Source organism: Equus asinus, chromosome 4 (assembly GCF_041296235.1).
Source record: "Equus asinus isolate D_3611 breed Donkey chromosome 4, EquAss-T2T_v2, whole genome shotgun sequence".
NCBI classification, from domain to species: Eukaryota; Metazoa; Chordata; class Mammalia; order Perissodactyla; family Equidae; genus Equus; species Equus asinus.
The window spans coordinates 96,964,030-96,984,739 of record NC_091793.1 but is presented as its reverse complement, the minus strand read 5'-3'; positions in this window follow the sequence as shown (position 1 = coordinate 96,984,739).

The following is a 20,710-nucleotide window of genomic DNA, read 5'->3' as shown; positions in this document are numbered from 1 at the left end:
TATTTCCACGATACAGAACTCCGGAACTCACTGTAGGAAGCTGACATGTGGTCAGGGCTCAGCTCTTATACAATAATTTCTATGAGTCAGTGGTTGTGTTTATGCTTACATTAGTTTATACTTCGATTTTTCAGAGACACCATTCTTGAGGTTTAACTTCTGCCTAAGTCTGACTGTGACTCCAGGATATTGTCTACAGTTCGTGGAGTTGGTTCATATGATTAAGTCCTCAATGTTAAGAACTAATTTACCTAAAGTATATGTGGTATAATTAATTTTGACTGTTTTTTTAAATTTTAGTGACATTGCCACTGGGAATTTTTATAGAGATCACATTTAACCCTTTCAATGTGTGTTGCGGGACTATTTGAAAAAAGAAATAAATGATTATCCAATGGACCATGTATCTTTTTACTTTCTTTTAGCTTAAAATGAAGTGGCCAATTCTATTAACTCAATTCAACATGGTCACCACTTAAGGGGTTGGATGAGGAAAGTTCCAGGTTTTGAGGGTTATTGATAACTGGCCTTCTTACGTTGTCTTGATTTTCTTTTGAGAACAATAGAAAATATTAAACATTTAAATATTTAAACTTTCATAAGTAGAAGTAAGAAGTGAAAATTTTTCTTAACACTGTTCAAAGTGAGCTTTGGAACTAATGAAAGTAAGCATATGGGCCCTGGAGCCAGAATATTTGGGTTTGAAGCCCAAGTTTGTTATTTCCTAGCTGTGTGACCTTAAGCAAATTCCGACACCTTTTTGTGTTTCAGTTTTCTCTACTTTAAAGGGGACTAATTACAGTAATCGTAACACTTTGTTGTAAGGAGTAAACAAGTTAATACATGTGAAACATCCACCTATTTTTGTAGGTTTACACGAAACCAATACAACATAAATCCAAGGTTTAGAGTCAGTTATAGTGAAACAAAATGTTATGTAGGCTTCAAAAACAGTTGCCAATTAGATAAGATTTTCTTAGAATAATAATAATAAGGATATTTATTATGCAAAGTCTATAACATGGTTCTGTTATTTAGAAATCTCTGAAGTTTCCCAAGAAAAGATTGAGTCAGGCCATGGGCAACACACTTCATCTCTTTGAGTTCAGGATTGATCCTTGGCGAGCAGGTTGTTATTCAAACACGTCATTCAGTAGTCTGTTGGAAAGCAGCTCTGTTTTCTCGGTGCATTTGGAGAAATACTTGTTTTGAAGTCCTGTGCATGTTACATTATTGGTGACTGGACGCTGGTAAAAAGTTAAGGTTATTATTGGTCGTCAGCCTCTCTGGCGATGCCTCCTATTTTTTAGTGCCCTCCTTTGTAGTGTGCAATTTAATCAATGTTTTAACTGTGAGTCAAAAGTACATATTTTATGAATTCTCCTTAAAGGTTTACGATTTTTTCTTTTACTACTAATATACAAAATGACCATTTTATGTCTCTAATGATTGTGTCTCAATAGCCCAATACAATTACTATTAGAGAACTACATGGTCTGAAATGAGCTCTAATATAATTATTTCTATCCCTGGGTTGTGGATAATTCAATCTTCAGTGCTGATGTACTCAGTTAAACATGGTAGATTTACATACCTACAGATTTAGGTATGTATCTAAAGAGGCCAACTGGTATCAAGAAGAATAATCATTTCATTTTGCTATTTATCTAGCGAAAATCTGGGTTCTGAAAGCCTGATATGATTTTTCTCAGGTGCTCAATATTAATGAAGGAGAAGAAATTTAGATGAATTACTTAGGCTTATAGGTAATTGAAACAGTCTGCCAAAAGCAGAAATGGAACTTTGAAGTCCATATTTTAAAATTTATTTTTTCCAAATGGATTTACTGAAAAAACTATTTCTCAAAAAATTCTCACAGACAATTAACATTTGTTCCCTACTGTACTGAAATTTGGAGTATGTTATATACTCTTGGTAAGGGAAGTACAATCATAAATACTACATAAAGGGGTGAAAAAGAATAATGACGTGCTTTGACCTTGTTTAAAGAGTCATTCTGTAGTTCCAGTTTACGTAGCCTTCTACTCATATTTGTACTGCTCTATAATTTCAAGAATTTAGAATCTTAAACTGGCTCTGCTGCTGAAGGAAAATTTTGGACTGACTGTTATGATTACACATTTGTTTAGCACTGAGGTTGCTAAACCCCAAGGGCTAAAGCAAACACAGAATGAATCAGGAAGACTATTACTTGAGCTTTTGCTACCAAAAAAAGCTTCTATTCAGTAAGTATAGCCCAAAGTACTTATAGATCCAACTAGTTTAGAATACTTTTTTCGCTCTCTGGTATGGTGCATGAAATGTCTATAATTAGAGATATTCCTCCGGGTTCAGACATTATCACAATTGTTACCTGGAAGGTTAAACTGTTACTGCACATCGGCCTAGGAACACTTAAGATCTTGTCAAATATGTAGCTTAGAGAGTGCTCTGAAAGGAAAAAAAAATTAATAAATTGGAATGGGAAAACTCCAGTTCATGAATTCTTCCGGAAAGAGTAATTTTGGGTGGAACAAACAATGTAGGGTTTAGCTCCGATATAAAAGTTTATTACGATTCTAATTTTCTCACTCTTCAACCCAAGTATTCATTCTTTATGAAAATTAATGAAGCTATTCCTTAACATAAAATGAAAAATATATGAGTTCTTTGGACTTCGTGAGATTTCTTCATTCTCAGACCACCTTCATGATTTCAAGTTTATTCATATTATTTTTCTGATGCTGTAATTTTTTGCCTAATCTTTGAAAGCTTTTGCATTTAGGAAACTGGCTGCTTTCATGAGTCTTGAATTAATGATTTGTGATCAGGGACAGAATGAACCATAAATATATTTTTAATTTTTTCCCAGACGTGATCGATGCATTCTAGCCTGCTTTTCCTTGTGATCGATGGTGTATTTAGGAAATGATGTGACCAACAGAAATAAGTTCATTAAGAAATTAGGCTACTCATTGCCTTTTAATTTTAAATTCATTTTCCAAAAGGATACTTATCTTATGTATCAGTAGTACAACTATATAATTTTGTGACACTGGTTTTAATTAAGTTAAATTTAATTTAAATTAAGATTTACAAATATTTATTATATATCTTTTGGGCACTGGCTACATACTCGCTTATTACTAGGGTTGGTATATGGGTGAGATAACTCAGAGATAAATAAAATATGGCTTCTGGTCTTTAAAATACTATCAGTTTAAAGGAAGAGACAGTCTGTACACAAATAACAGTTGAGAGTAAACGAAATAAGGAGATGAGGCTATTGAGTAAGAAGATTAAGGCTACATTTCACATTGGAACCCTGCAACACTAATTTTAATGTAGACTTCCCAACCTTTTTCCAGGAAGTACTATGGAAATGTAGTAGAAGGGATGACTTTTAAAATAAACAAACAAACATAAAAACATTTTTATTATAAAAATACACACTTTTTCCAAAAATAAAGCAAAATTAAGACAAGAACCCACACTGTAAACAATTGTAGATTCATTAATACTTGTCTTTCACATAGACATATGTATTTTTTCTCTGAAAATGAGACTTACTAAAAAACTGTTTTGTAATCTATATTTTAAGTTAATATATCATGGGCTGCTTTCTATGGCAACAAATTATCTTGTATAACTCTTGTACATTCATCATTTGTTTATTCATCCAATAAAAAAAATACTTACTGGGAACTCACTATATTCTAGGCACAGTCAGTATCCAAGGATACACGGTAGACATCAAAGATATGTGTTGTTGATGGTACCGAATCACAGTAGAATTCGGTGTAAAAGAATGAGTTGAACAGAAAAAAGACAAGGGAAAAATAGACCTTTTTATCTCTTTTCTGTTTAGTCATTGTTGAGGATCTTAACCAAATATTTGAGTAACAGATATGTTCAGTGAACAGCAAGACCAAGGTGCTGAGAATACTTAAATTTGTTCTGCCTACAAAACAGAAGATGATGTCTATTTATTATAGGAGTAGATGATGTTATAAACAAGCACAGTAACAACTTTAAAGGTAGAATAGGAAATTATACAGATATAGGTTCAAGTCCTGGCTCCATCACTTAAAAGCTGTGTGACCTTGGGCAATTCAATTACTGAGAATTGACTGAAGACATGGCACTGATGACTGGCCTTGCCCTAGAAGTTCAAGAGACTCCAGGGTAGATAAAGAAAATTCGCTTTTCTATCTCCATGCGATTCTGATCATCTGAAACAGGAAAGCATAAATGAAATGCTGGTGGAACTTACAGGGGACTACTACACTATTTCTTACTAAAGTTATGTTTTCAATCTACAATAATTATCATTTTTATACTCATCTGTCTGTCATCCATCCATCCATCCATCTCTCCATCCAACTGCCTATCTATCATCTATCTATCTATCTATCTAATTTATCCATCTAATCAGCATTAAGATCCTTTTCATAGATAAAGGGATGCAGATTTTGAATACATTGCAGAAAGAATGAGACAGAGAGAGAGGAAGGAAATTATTCTTTTCATAAACATAAGAAACTGCTTACATTAAAAGATATGTGAGTAGATATATGCCTATATACGTTTATGTGTGTGCCTAATCCCAATTCTTCCAAATATTCTCCTGTAGTTTTGTTCACTTTCTTGTAACTTTTTCTCTACCTAACCAAATACTAATGTGCCAGAAAGCTCCTTAAGTGGAAGAGGGTATTATTCCCCAATTGTGTGGGATTGGTCCATAAACACAAAAACTAAAGGGAAAGAGAGAGCTCTCTACTTAAAATTAGTGTTCAAAACAGAGAGTAATTAGGTTTAGAAGAAAACTCAGTTAAGGTTGTTATGTGACTACACTATTAGAATTAAGAGGTAACTGAGATTTCCCAAGTGATAACAGATAATTTGCCATTTAGCCTGTAATGAGGTTTGAAAAAAAGATGCTCAACAAGATATCAGCAGTAACTAGAAAGGCATTTCTTAGAAGGTCCACCCAGTGTGCATTTATTCCTTTATCCTTATAAAAGAGACAAATTGTCTAAGGCAATGTACTCTTAGTAGTCATCATTAGTGCCCCCAAAAAGATTTCTATTGACCCTAACCATCTCTACTGACTATTTCCTCCCTCCTGGCTTTTCCTAGTTTTCTGCGAAGCTGTTCTGTCATAAGCCATCTGGGTCAGATGTGGTGAGATAGTACAGAGAAATAGAAATCATAACCTTCAGTGTTGTGGTAATTACATTTTTACTTGAAATATCCGGAGAAATATGATGCAATCTTTAAATGCATATGCAAATCATGTGCAAATTATATGCTAATACATGTGTGGCCCGCCTAACTATTACATATAACTGAATGCAGCCCTTGGGAAAATCTTATTGGAGATCATTGGTCTAATGAAAATTGCTGCTGCACGCTAATTATAGTGACATGTGTGCTGCTGTATTGCCCCTTAGTGGTGAGGGGGATGACAGAGGTTAGTTGAAGCTACATGACTGACAGAATTATGTCTGTGATCATAGAAGTAAATAGCAAAATATCTCTATTCTCTAAAATCCAATTTTTATGACTTTACATCTAAATTAAAATGCAATATTGGATAATTGGATAATACTATTGGATAATACTAACAATCTGTTCAGGGGAAGAGGAGTCTAGGAGACAAAAGACGCAAATTACCACTTGACTGAGTCAGTTTAATCTTGCCTTTCTATAGTGTTTTCACAAATTTTTCATTTCTTCCCAGTTTACTAACTCAATGGAAATATGCAGATTGTAGAAACATACTCTATACATCTAGAGAAGCAATTATTCATTTACATTCCAAAAGTATGCCAAGCACTAAATAATTTTGTAATTCCTTCGGAACAAGCAAATCCAAGCTCTCCTATGTTTTCGGGCTGTATGACCATGGGCCATTCTCAACATCCTTGAGCCTGCAGTTACTTAACTATGAAAATATGATAATAGTACACACCTCCTTGTGTAGTTCAAGGCTCACATGAAATACTATTTTGCAGATGCTGGGATATGGAAAATAAATCCGTATGAACCTATGATTATATTTGAAATGTGTCATTATTAAGAGTATTTATTTTTATATTTAAATATCTTCTCTAGTCTAGACTAATTTTTAATTTATGAAATTTACATTTCCTAATTAGAGAGATGCTCAATATTTGAGCGATGACTCATTCTTATTTAAGCTACAAACTAAGGGAAAACCAAAAAAGAATTAGTTTCAATTGTGACGTAGAATATTAAACAGAAGTATAATGTGACTGTATTTAGGAGTTCTAATACCACTATTCGAGACTTATGACTAAGAGATGAAGAGATTGAACTGTGGGGGAAGAGTGAAAGAATTGCTTTAATTATTCATTAACCTAATTAGCTTAATTAATTTAAGCAGTTTCCCTGCTTGAAAGAAGTACTTTCCTGAACTTGTTCAAAAATCACATCTACCTTCATTAAAGCCAAAATAGACATAAAATGTGTAGTGGTTAGCTTATGATAAAGTTCAGGTTGCCAATCTTGTTGGTCAGGAAATAGCTCCTGGAAAAGATCCCTTGATTTTTAAGATTTATTGATTCTTGCCAGGCCACTTCTTATGTTTGCTAAAAGATATTGTTCTGCTATTTCCAGAACTATTCCAAACTGGAGCTTTCAGCATGTTCAGGAGCTTCTTGGAGCTTTGGCTAAAACCAAGGATATTAAGATTAGTTGGAGGAAAAAGTCCACTGGATTTCTAACTGTAGAATATGCAATTATTTTTGAGTTTTAAAAAGGGAACAATTTAGGTATTGTTGCATTAAATAACCATGCATTTCAATAACTACATATGTCTGCCTTACACTGGCCATAAATTTTGGTAGCTGAATGTCACTTTGTCTGTGATTATTTAGAAATGTAGTGGATAAAGGAATACAAGAGATATTCAGCTGATTATACATATTATAAAATAAATATTTTAGAAATAATCCTATGTTGGGTTTAAATCCATAGAAAGGGCTCTCTTATGTATAGACTATATTTACTATTAGCAGTTAATGCTTTCAAGGTTATCTTCAGCACTGAGCAGTTTTCCTACCATAGAGGCAGAATTAAGAACAGTGCTTACTAAGTGCTTTTCTATTATGAGGATAATGACAGCAAATACAACTGTTTGTCATTACCCTTTTAGTGAATTTGTTCTATTTGACATTTTAAAAATTAAATATAGCATTGTATCACAATGAACACCAAGTTGTGCCTTAGATCTAATGTCACATTTTCCCCCACACAGATGACTTAATTACTAAAGATGAAGTCATTGACTTATTTGTTTGGAAGCAAATTGATTTATCTTTTTATCTCAATAAACTCCTTACCTCCTGTGTTAAGCAGAAGGAGGAAGTATGTTCTGAAATAAAATTGAAGGTTTAAATATGTTTGATCACAGTTTTCTCCTAGTATAAAATGTGTGAAATCAACAGATTCAACACTTTTAGCTTCAGGAGATGCTTGGCTCTCTGAAAGGCATATAATTGAGTGTACCTGTGGTAGAGGCCTATGTCTAATCAGTCGACTGTGTAGCTGGACAGAGTCAAGTGCCATTCATCCGCCTCCCCTGAGATTTGTGGAAACAAGAAGGAGGAGCAGGCATAAGACAAAGATATATAACCATGTTGACCACTGAAGTTCACGGTTAACAACTTAATTATCTAAGTTTAGCTACCACTCAAAAACAAACCTGTGCAATTTATGCACATTTTATAATTTACAATAGAAATAGCGTGATGCTAAGAACAGTGTTGTCAAAATTAGAATCTACATTAAGCGTGTTTAGTTTAATTTTTCTAATTATATTTCTAATAGCTTAAATATCTGCACTGATAAAACAGTTAACCACCTGCATTTAAATGCCACCTGATGCGTTTATTTTGGAACAGTAACAGATTGGTATAATTTGAGCTCAAGTTCCTCTGAAAATTCTTCTATTAATGGGTCCTAAATTAATCTTTGTGCCTGATCTGCAAATGATGCTATAAGGCAACAATCATTGTGAGAATTGCCATTACATGGTAATATCCTGGTTTTTTTTTTTTTCCAGTTCAAACTTGGATCAGCAGATAGTTAAATTAAAAATAGAAATTTGCACTGGCATTTCCATTTTCCTATGGAGCTTCAATGTTGGAATAGTGCCTGGTTTAAAAAAAATCAATTCAGTGAAATGTTTGCATAGCACTATGCTACGAAGGTTGAGTGAATATGCACTGCCCCTACTGTACCAAGTCAGCAAACATATGTAGAAGGCCCCTGTTTCCACATAGTTTCTGTATGTTCCATATATTTTGGGGTGATGATATAACGTAACTTAAAGTAATTTATTGCCCAAGCAGTACAAAGTCTACCCTTTGAAAATCTGATGAATGATATAGATCCTCTCCTCCTCTCTCAAAAAAGAAAGAAAATGTGCAAAGAAAGCATCAGCATTTTATCCAGACAGTCAAATGAAAGTACTCTATTTCCCTTTGATTAGAAATGAAACTGGTCCTAGCAAAGCTCAGAGAAGGGAAAAGATTAAACAGGTCATCTTGTCCATCCTTTGACACGCAATTATATTTAAAAAATGTTAAGACTTAAGAAACTGAAAGTAAAGACTTCCAGAGCTCTGATTCTAATGATACCATCTCTCTCTGAACCAGTGCATGGTCCATGCTGAATATGCTGTTATTCAAAGACAAATGCAATAATGCGGCCATAGGGAATAATGTGATAGTCCCACAGAAGATCCCATGCCAACTAGAAGCACGGTTTCAATTAACAATGGTGATAATAATACTGATGATTGTTATTGTAATATCTATTATCATCTTTTTAGGTGGATATAATATAGGAGAGAGTTGAGCCGGGAATCATGAGTTTAGGTGTTGGTGCTGGCTCTAACACACACCCGGTGTGTGACCTTGATTAAGTCATTTTACTAGTACATTCTACAGTTTGTGCATCTGTAAAATGTGGAGGTTAAACTTGATGATGTTTAAACATAAAATTTCTGTATCAGAAACAATGTTGTGAAGGGGCCAAAATATGAGATATGGAGTCTACAAGACCTGGGCTAGTATTTAGACTCTATCACTTATTGTCTATGTGAGTTTGTTCAAGAACAACACCCCATCCTCACTTTTGTTTTGAGTACATTTGACATAATTAAACTGAAGAAAGAGAGCTGAAATCATGAGTAAAAGCTAATAGTCCTTGGCTCCCAGTAGGTTCTTAAATATTTGTACATTTGGTTTCATTTACTTGACTATGAATGTGGCAGAAGGGACAGAAACTGTGTTGATAGCCAGTTATGATGTGATGAGAAAAATAGTATAGGTTTGTAGTAGTTACTCCTTGCAGGATTGTCGCAGCAGCCTTTGTCCCACATGTAGCAGAGCAAGTGGACCCTGCCCTTCTGAAACTGATATGTTCAAGTTGGAGGCCTGTCCCACGTGTCAGACATACTTGTGAGTTTATGGAGAAACTGCAGGTGGCTAAAGCAATGGCTCTACACTGGGATAATCATAAATATCTTTGCTGTTCTGTTTACAGTCATGCTCTCAAAAAGGACTGCACAACAAGGTTGCCAATCGCCGATTGTTAAGCACCCTCGTTGTAGCATTCTGTGGAATTATAAAGAGGAACAAACACTATATCTTAATTCATAATCTGCCAGCAAATGTAAAATGGCTGAAGGTTCAATTTTCCTAGATAGTTTGAGTTCTTTCCTCTCTTAGGAAGAGAGAATTGAGCTCGCTATGACTTCTGAAATATGGCATTATGGGAAACCATGTTTTGGATTGACATTGGAGCTAGAAATGGCATTCATGACTCTTGTTCGGACAGGAATGACTATTGGAGAGGAAGTCAACCCTGAATGACACTGAGGCACAGGATAATGAAGCATGAATTGACAGGTGATGGGATAGGTTTGAAACATTTGAAGAGCCTGTATAATAAAATGAGTGAAATAGGTTGACTCGATCAAGGGACATTATGGGAAATTATGTCGTTACTGTACTATTTGTTTCTGTGATAAATGAAGAACTCTATTTTCTTGACTCAGGTTTAAGATCTTTCCTATTTATAATTTCTTCCAAATCTACTTTGGAAAAAAGAAGAGATTCATTTGTAAAGTATTATTGTATTTGTCTCCTGGTCCAAATTGTGTATGTCATTTTGCACTACCCAAGATGAATATTGTGGTAATGATGGTCTCATTTTCTTTCCCTGGTAGGAAAAGAAAAACAGTTCCAGGTAATGGTCGGTTCTGAGACCACCAGAAGTAGCTAGTACATGTCAAAAATACATTTGCAAAAATTACTTAAAAATGTCTTCAGTGGTAAATGGATAGGGTAAAAAAGAGTGTGCCGATTTGGATTCAGGTTCTTCTTGACATTAAGCAGAAATGATGCTTCTTCACTCTTTCCAATATTTTCAGTTCCTACCAATGGCATGTTCTTGTTCAGGACTTGTCAATGGAGTAATGTATGTGCCTTGTCCCATGTAAGGGTTACTGACTCTTCTGAGAAGAGGAGTTATTTATAATTTCCTTGAAGTCTTGCTATCACTGAGTGAGTGAAGAACAGCAGTAGTGAGGCAGAGACATCTCAGAGGGGCTGAACTGCTGACAAGGAACTACCTGAGTGGATCAGGGATAAGGGCTGCCCTGCCAATCACGCTCCTATCCCAGCAGGGAATAAGGTCAGAGGACCATGGGGCATGTCAGGAATCAGCTAATAGGTCTACCTGTTGAGGTTTCAAGATCAACTGGTAACAACAACTTGTTTGCAAGTAGTTTGTCTACATAAGAAGTGATCTATTCACTCTATTTAATTGTATGAAAGTAAAACTGGTCATTCAAATCCAATTGATACTTTAACATATTTTTAAAGTACTATAAAGATGAATGTTTCTGCCATTGCGGAAAGCTCAATAAATAAAGAAATTCATTGAAAATGTTGAGTTCACTACGTCCCCCTAATTTGTACTTCATTCCTTGTTCATTGCTCTCAGATGATAAAATCTGAATCTTCATTGACTCCTCCCTCTGGAACCAGACATTCCCCAATTGGTTCACCCCATGTGGTCACTTCTGCTTCACAAATATCTCCCAAACCTGGCTGCTTCTTTCTATTCCCACTCCTACTGTCTTAGCTGAGAGTCTTAGCGACTTTCTCCAGTCATAGCCTATTAATATGTCTTACTGCTGTGATTTCTTTCTGAAGGGCATCCTTCAATTTGCTTCTGATTTCCCGTCTAAAGAACCCTCCAGCCAGGACACAGCTCTCTTGGGTCCAGATCTGAGGGAGGAAGAGGGAAGCAAGGCCCAGAAAGAAATATGTTATCAGGGAGGAGTCAAGTTGGAACGAAGTAAGAGGGTGAATGCTCCCTCTGGGTCTTCCTGAACCACACCGTCTCTTGTAATCACAGCTAAAAAAGTGTGCAGCTACGTCAATTGCTTTTCAGAAATGCACATTTTTTAATTCATTGAGAGGAAAAATTTTCTAAGAAATTATTCTTTTTTAATGCAAAGATGGAGACTTTGGGATCAGAAATAGGGCTTAAAGCTTGTCCACTTAACATACTTAACTACGTATAGGACCTCGGTTTCTGATCCGTGTTTTACTGACCTCTCCAGCCTCATTTAATACTACTCTCCAGTTACACTGAATGTGTTGCTGTTTCTGGATCAAGTCATGGTTCTCTCTTCCGTCCAGCCTTCACATATGTTGTTTCCTCTGTTTGGAACCTTCTTCCATAATCCAACTTTAACCAGCCCTTTACCCCCAGCACACACACACACACACGCACACACATATACCTAATTTCTCACCATCCTTTAGCCTTAGCTTAAACGGCACCTCCCACAGAAAACCTAAAGATTAATCGAAATTAAATCCTCCACCCATTGACTCCCGTGTGATCCTATACTTCTTCCCTCATAAGGCATCTTATTGAATGTATTTATGTCTTCCCAACAAGACAATCAGCTCTGAGAATAAAGCGCTTGTCACTCTTGCTCACCACTTTGTCCTTAGTACCTAACCAAGCCCCTGAGCATAAAAAAGGCCCTTCGTAAATATTTGTGGAATGACACCCCCAAATATGATTTGTTGTTTATCAGAGTCACATATTCAAAAATCTCACCAGTTACGCGGCATAACAACAGAGTCTGGCACACAATAGCCACTCATAAACATCTGTTCAAAGAATGATTAAGCAAACGAGTGAATAAATGAATGAGTAAAGTTGTGAGCAGAATAGAAAAGTCCCTCTGTCTAAAATATTTCTTCATAAAACTTTAAATCCTGACAACAATATGGTTCACTTAACAGCTATTAATTCCCCATCAAGCTGCCAGGCCCTGGGAGAAGGAAATATAAATGACAGGAAGCAAAGCAGGCTTCAGTTTGAGGACAGGTCCTTGGAACCCTGCAACAAAAACAGTGAAGACCCCAGAAACCAAAAAATGGAGGAGAAAGGAGGGAGAGAGAGACTACAACTACATGCCTCTGTTCATTATTTCGCTCCCAGTTGTGGCAAGTGAGGGGTTCTTTTCATTCACGACCCAGGGAAACGTTGTTTGAAGGTTTCTGTAGCAAGGACCGCAAAAACAAAGGAGACATATGCACGTTCAAGAAAATGAAATCAGCGTTTAATTACTAAATATTCTACCTCTAAAATTAAAGAAAAAAAGCTTAAATAATTCAGTTTGATTTGGGCTCATTAGTCTGATTTCCTAGTATTTAGCCTTAATTATGTGATACATAAGCCCTAATTATGTGGTACATATACAGTGGGTTCTCTAAAGTTAAAGATCAGAACGGATACTGACTTAAATGATAAAATATGTTAAATTATTAATGATAATTAATCTTACAAAATAGGCATAATTAGTTTAAGCACTTTAGATATTATTCTTAATAGCATTACAAATAATACGACACAGTTTGATCATTTGAAAAATAATCTATTGGGAAGAAAGGCTACACAAGCAATGCTTTTTACTCAAGAGGGCCAGCAGATTGCTTGGTGCTGTCAAAATATATCTAGCTGTCCTTGTTGAAAAGGTGAGCTTGCCTTAACCCATTAAGTGCTGTGTCCTAAACAAAATGGGAATATCACTTTTAAAGAACATTTTTTTCATGGATGTAATCATCTTTAGTAATAACAGTACCTATGTCATTAAGAATTTTTTTAATACCCTTTTGTTCAATGCATTCTGGGTATTGTGTCAAGAATTGTCCAACATGGTTCAGTTTGTTTTTGTGTTTTGCTTTTTTATCTTCTACTGAGTCAATTTAAAATTTAATTTTGATGCCATGGACCAAAGCTTTCTGTTTTAACTTTTTTTCCTAGTGCTGAATAAATCTGTTATTGTCATTTAACATCTAACATGACTTTAAATTCCGGGAAATTTTACATGAATACAAAAAAAATAGTTTGCCTTTAAAGCAAAAGTTTTAAATGAGTGTTCCTTTATTGAATGGGACCGTGCGTGGAATCAGATAACTGTTTCTCTCTCCTAACTCGGGTTTAGTGATAAAGAGTAAGATGATAAACTACAGCTCAGAAGTCACACTACTTGCTCTCTAGATTTTACTACAGTGTTTCCAGCCCAGCTTAAAAATATCCTTGCTGAGTACTACTGAGGAAAGCTTGTATAATCCAACTGCAGAGCCTTTTCTCAGAACATAGCTCAAGAGAATGATCAGAAACATGATTTCATCAAATAAAACTGTGACTTGATTAGATTAGCCCATTATATATGAGTCAGTCTTGGACTTTGACATCATAAAATGCTACAATACTTAAAAGTAGGTAGAGAATGCTAAGGAGCATCTGTCTCTAAAGACGTATAGGAAAAGTTTCTAATACTGTGGCTTTGTTCTAATAACATGCTTCCACAATGTTCAAATTAAACTTCAGTCTTCCCAGATACCATATTCACCATATAACGTATTTTTCAAAGCTATCATCTTCAATGTTTTGAGCAGATATCTTCCCATTATTAAGACTTCCTAGTTAGATGTAAGGTAGTGTTGATCTGACACTAACTCAAATTTGGCTCGACTGAATAAACACTTGCTAAGGGCAGACATAAAGCCTGAATTCTGAGGAGGAAGGATGGTTCAAGTGGGGACAATCAAGGAAAGGAAATCTCAACACTGTCATAATATTTTATTGAGAAGATTCCAAGTGTTAAAGGCGTGATTTCCACACTTGCTTAAATTTTTTTTTTTTTTTTTTTAAAGATTTTTTTTTTTTCCTTTTTCTCCCCAAAGCCCCCCGGTACATAGTTGTATATTCTTCGTTGTGGGTCCTTCTAGTTGTGGCATGTGGGACGCTGCCTCAGCGCGGCTTGATGAGCAGTGTCATGTCCGCGCCCAGGATTCAAACCAACGAAACACTGGGCCGCCTGCAGCGGAGCGCGCGAACTTAACCGCTCGGCCACGGGGCCAGCCCCGACACTTGCTTAAATTTTAAATCAATAATAGCAAACTTTCTTCAAATGAGATCTTGCATAGAATCTCAGTATGTAAAACAGGTAAAACTGATATTTTAGAAATCAATGAGAACAATAAGGGTATTTCACTGAAAAAAGAAATGTAAAATTCGTTATTATGGATAACAATACCACTCAATCACAGCATTCAATTGATTCTCTGTTTTGGATTAGTTGCACCCTTTCAAGAAAATCCACCCAGATAATTTGCTATAGAGTGTAGCAGATTTTATTCATTTTTAGACAGATGGCCGTGCATCTTAGATTGCTCTTCAACTGATTGTGATGGTGTCAACAAAAGAAACTTTCATTTGAGGTGTGCAGAGAAGGAATTGTTGGAATTATTGGTTCCTGTGGTTTTGTTTCATTACATTTTATTGTTATCTATATGCTTGTATGTTGTGAGTGATTTTATACAAAACATACTTATGAAACTCCTTATTGCATATTTCATATTGCTTAGTATATATATTACATCATACACTGTGCACTTTATGAGATCTCTCATGAGAAATTTCTGTTTGAATTTAGTTCCAAAAAGTATGGTGGTTTTGAGCCTAAAAAAAAAAATCTTATGAACATTATGAATGGTGTAACTGCCAAGTCTTACTTTTTTATTTTGGCTGCAAAAAGCCTTACAACCATCAATTATGGCTCAGTGCTAGGTATGTGTGTGTCTTTATACCACAAACTTTTAGCTTCATTGCCAGTCTTTTTCCTTGCTAAAGTTTCCTTTGTGTATTTCCCCCAAATTTTAAAGTATGCTATTGTCGTATAATTTCATATCATCTTAAATATTATCTGAAAAAATTAAAGATCAGGGAAACATAAATAATAGATAATTTAAAACAATATTTGTTTCTCCCACTGACTTTCTCACTCTTGAAGAACAGGACTATGTCTCATTCATTTTTGTATCTTCAGAACTAGGAGAATGTCTGCCATTTAGAGAGTTGTTGAATTAATGAAAATACTAATAATTCTATATCTCCATAAGATTCCAATAAGTGCCTATTAATTATTAATAAAAATATGTGATAAAGGCTTTTAATGATGTAGTTCCTTTTTTACTCTGTAAACTTTTTGCCATCTCACTAATTTGCACCTAAGCATACCCTATGTTATTTAATATTTATACTACCGCATGAAATGATCATTGCATTGTTCTTTGTCCTGGAATGTTTTCCCCCATCTTGTTAGTTTCAATGCTCACTTCCTCTCTGAAGCCTTTTCTAACTCTGCCAGAAGTGTTAATCACTCTCCTCTTGAATTTATAATATAACTACCCTCAAAACTTTATATAATTTCCTAGCAAATGGTATCTTAATTTTCCATTAATATAACTGTTCATCCTGAAAATCTGTTATTTCCTTGAGGAGGTCAACTTTGTGTCTGACATATCATGAATGTTCAACAATTTTTACTAAATGTATGCTGTTAATCAAATTTAAAAACCACAATTGACTATTAGGCCAGTAGTTTTCATTTAGTAGCTTGAATTGTAAAAATAGTTCGTATGGGGGCCAGCCCGGTGGCACAGTGGTTAAGTTTGTGTGCTCCACGTCAGTGGCCCAGGGTTCTCCAGTCTGGATCCCAGGCATGGGCCTACACACCACTCATCAAGCCATGCTGTGGTGCATCCCACAAACAAAACAGAGGAAGACTGGCACAGATGTTTGCTCAGCAGCAATCTTCCTCAAACAAAAAGAGGAGGATTGACAATGGATATTAGCTCAGGGCCAATCTTTCTCACCAAGAAGAAAAATAGTCCATATGATTGGTGTTATTTTCACCAACGTTGACTAATTTTCAGTTTTATTTTTACTATTAGAGATGATTTTTAAAATGTCTTTGTCGTTCTATCCCTAAATTTAGAGATAACTGGTGAGATTGGAGTCTTCTATGTTTCTCAAACTAGTAGGAATGTTAATAAACATTTTCAGAGAGTGAAAGCTTTGTCAACATAAAACTAAATATACACATACATATATATTTAAGTAAATAATTAAACAGGAGGCAATAAGCTAAACTGTCTAGTATTTGTAATTGTGCAGGTAGAGCCGAATTCTACTTTCTGCTGGTGTCGTACAATGCACGGAATTGGAATGTTTGGTGACTCTGTGTTTGTTACTTCTGTTTAAGTTTGTATATGGCTATGGAGATAGGTTGGCACAGCCTCAAATTTTAGGAAATGTGATATTTGAAGTTAGCCTCATAAAACTGAAGAAGACTTTGTGTGCATTTTAGCACCGAATGACTGTCTTCGGTTGAGTAAGTTGCAAAAGGGATAAATACTTGGAGCGTCAGTTTTGTAAGTTTCATACAATTGTAACATTTAGTTTTGATGAATTAGGCCAATACCAATGCTTTGAAACAGGAGGCTCATTTTTCTATTTATTTTTAATCATCCAATCATTCATTTGACATATCCTTATTGATCTCTAAATATTTTTCTTGCCTGGTTGCCTGGAATTAAATTGATGAAAGTTTCAAAATCAAAATCATCAAAGGAAACTCCTAGGTTTCATCTTCTTTTTTTGCCTCTGGAAAAGCTACAAAACGACCATAATTACATAATTAGATAGTGTTAAAGTTATAACAATATATAGTTTTCAAATTGGAATACTTATAAGAGATATTTGCACCTAATGAGAAAATTTGTGACAAACAAACATTAAAACTGATTAACTGCATATCAGCTTCATATTTGTAATCATATTTCAACAGTGTGTTGTTATGATACATGATAATAATCTTAATATGATAATATACTCATGGAAAGTAATAATAATTTGATACCAGGTTGCTGCCTGGTTTGTCCAGTTTAATAACTATAACATCAAAATGCTAATGTAAAATACTCACTTTTCCTAGGTATTTTCATTTTGGCTCTCTCCTCCTCAATCCTTTAACTTGCTTATTAAACAGTTAATAACATAAGAAAGTCAAGATGTATGAAGAAAACATTTAAAGTCAGTTCTTAATTCTGTTTTCCCTAATTTCACTTAAGTACCAGATACATATGCAGTTACTATATTATTAAGAGAGAATGTGTAAATAGTTTCAATATTTGAATACTTCTTCTTGCCTAATTTTAGTCTTTTAATGACTCATTTAATGAATTTCAATGCCATTCTTATTTTGGAGTCTTTAGGAAACTAATACATAGGTTTTTCCTGTATTTTTTGCATTACTCATTCTTTCAGCAACACTTTTATAGTTCATAATTCAAAGAAGGAGAGAGGGAGAAGAAGAAAAAGAAGAGAAGAGGAGAGGAGAAAAGAGAAGAGAAGAAGAGAGGAGAAGAGAGAAGAGAGACAAGGGAAAGAGAGACTCACTATCCAGATCCAGGGCTTAGGAGAAAATCTAGCTCCAGTTAGGTGAGTTGACAGAAGGTTGAAGCTGTCCCAGAAAGATGGAAGAAGCCTGTGGGTTAGAACTCTGTAGAAAAGACAGAGCAAAAGCATCAATCTCTCATGGGCTACGTCTGAACTAACTCAAAATGTTCAGGAAAACTTAGTGCTCCTTTATAACTTGCCAAGTCTCGGTTAGTCCTTAATCAGCTTCCACTCTGCTGAGCGGGATACACCAACACATCTATTACACCCCGCATTGAGTGATGAATGTCTTGGGAATCCTAAGCACTACATTCCATCAGAGTAGAAAGGAAGAAAATCTACTACCTGATTGTAATAATCAGGTAAGTCTTCAGCGGAAAATGGGGCATTTGAGGTGGACCTGACAGACTTGTTACAAGGAAGGACAGGACAGTATGTTTGTTTTGTTTTTTTTTTAAAGATTTTATTTTTTCCTTTTTCTCCCCAAAGCCCCCCGGTACATAGTTGTATATTCTTAGTTGTGGGTCCTTCCAGTTGTGGCATGTGGGACGCTGCCTCAGCGTGGTTTGATGAGCAGTGCCATGTCCGTGAACCAACGAAACACTGGGCCACCTGCAGTGAGCGTGTGAACTTAACCACTCAGCCACAGAGCCAGCCCCCAGGACAGCATGTTTTTTCTCCATGTCTTGAATACTCCATGTCAAGAGAGCAGAATGCATGGTTCAAAGAGATGTCATAGGTAAGTAAGTAGGGCTGGCTGACGAAGTTTGAAACATATAATAAGGAATTTGAAAGTTAGAAAATAATACTCATTTTACAGAAGGAATTTTTACTTTTAACATGATTGCAATTTAATAATTTAAATTTAGTGGAATATTTTAGGTGATCTAGAGTGAAGAGGGAGAGGTTAAAATAAGCATAGTACATAGGTTGAGACCCTGATTTATAGAAGGAAAAGTGGGGATCAAGTGAAATAAAAAGAGTCATAAAATGTTCTTGAAGATGATTAACTATTGACTTAATTTTTATTTATTTACCAGACTCAATAAAGTGTTTATTTTTTTAGACACTGTTTTAAGCCCTTATAAATATTAATTTATCTAATTTATACAACTTATTCCTAAGTATTTGGATAGAATGAGAAACAATTTTTAAATAACCATATATTTATGTGGTCAGAAGAGTTAATACAATGAAAGTCTAATGGAAATATAATTTAAACAGTTTTTGCCACTGGGTGACCTATAGTTTGTGTTTAATGAGATAATCTATATAAAAGAATTTAATAAATAGCAAAGCCTTGAACAAATGTCTAAAGTATTATTATTTGCTCAAAATTGACCACAAAGTTTAAAACAAAATCATATTTGAATAAGGTTGGAGTCAGGCAGTAGCTTATCAGAATTACAAGAGAACTGGTCAATATATTGCACTTGAATCTTGGCAACAGTGGAAAAAATGTTTGCATGATAACAGAGCTATATGGCCATTATTTGGAAACTGTTATGTGACTATTTTCCATGTACTTCTTAGCATTTTTTTGAGATGGAAAATCCATGGAATGCTCAATTTCCTTTTTGCATTAAGAAGGCTTTCATAAGAAACTCATTGTGTCAGAATGATAATTTTGCGTAGTTTAATAGTTCCCATGAATCACGAAACTACTTTCAACCCACACATCATTTGACCCTTGCCAGCTTTTACACACAATCTAAAAAGACAGAATTTGGATAAAATAAAGAAGTGCCAACCATGGAAAATTATTCCAGATTAAAGACAAAGATGAAGGAATTATTTTGATTGCTATATAAATGTGCTTTATGACATGCAAAGCAAAACAAAGCCCCACATTCGGGTACATTGAACGGAAGTGAGAGAGTTAAGTCAGAAAATGAAACTGGATCCCACTATGGAATGAATCAGCTTAATTTTATTATTATTTTTTAAATGATAACCACGTCAACTTTTGCTTCAGCTACTGTGTAAGTCAGTTTTCAATTTCATTTAGTTATATAGTTGAGAAAAAATATGGTCTGGGCTTTTTGGAGAAAAATCTGCTATCTCCTTTGAAAATTTCATCCACTCTCATGATTTCACTTGGTATTTGTAGGCTTCATAGTATCAAATATTTATGTATAGGCCTGGTCATTCCCAGATTTCTAGATTCATACATTTCAAAATCTGCTCTAATTCTCCCGGTGAATGTCCCTTGTATACCTCTAACTTAACATGGTCAGAACTGAATTGATAATCTCCACTGTGTACTCAGGTCCACACACACCAACTCCAAAATTTCCTCCTCTTTTTCTTGTTTGTCAGAGAGGGAAGCCTGAACCTTAAGAACTTTCCTTGACTCTAACTCACCCCAAATCTCTAATGAAAATGTGTTGATTTCCCTAAGTATCTTGAACATACTTCTTTCCTTCCTGCCTCACTGTCATCCGTGTACCCACTGTCTCTCTCTGGGCTGTTAAAATAACTGCTGAATTGATCACCCTGACACCATTCTCTTCCTTATCCAATCAGTTTTTCAGACTATTATCAAAGTGATGATGCTACTATGCAAATCTCTCTGTACAACACTTAAAATTTTTCAGTTGTTTCCTAATGCCTAAATTATAAATCTGAACTCATCTTTTGCTGCTCTATCACACAATGTTTATCTCCCAGCTTTAACAAACTCTCTGAAATGTCTTTGATAGAGGGAGTTGATAGGACCAGGAAGATTTATCCAAAGTGGCGGGTGGGGTGAGGTGATCTGAGGAGCGAAGTGAAAATGTAGGAAGAGAGGCAAGCATGTGTGCATTCATTCTTTCATTCATTAGCACATATTTAGTAA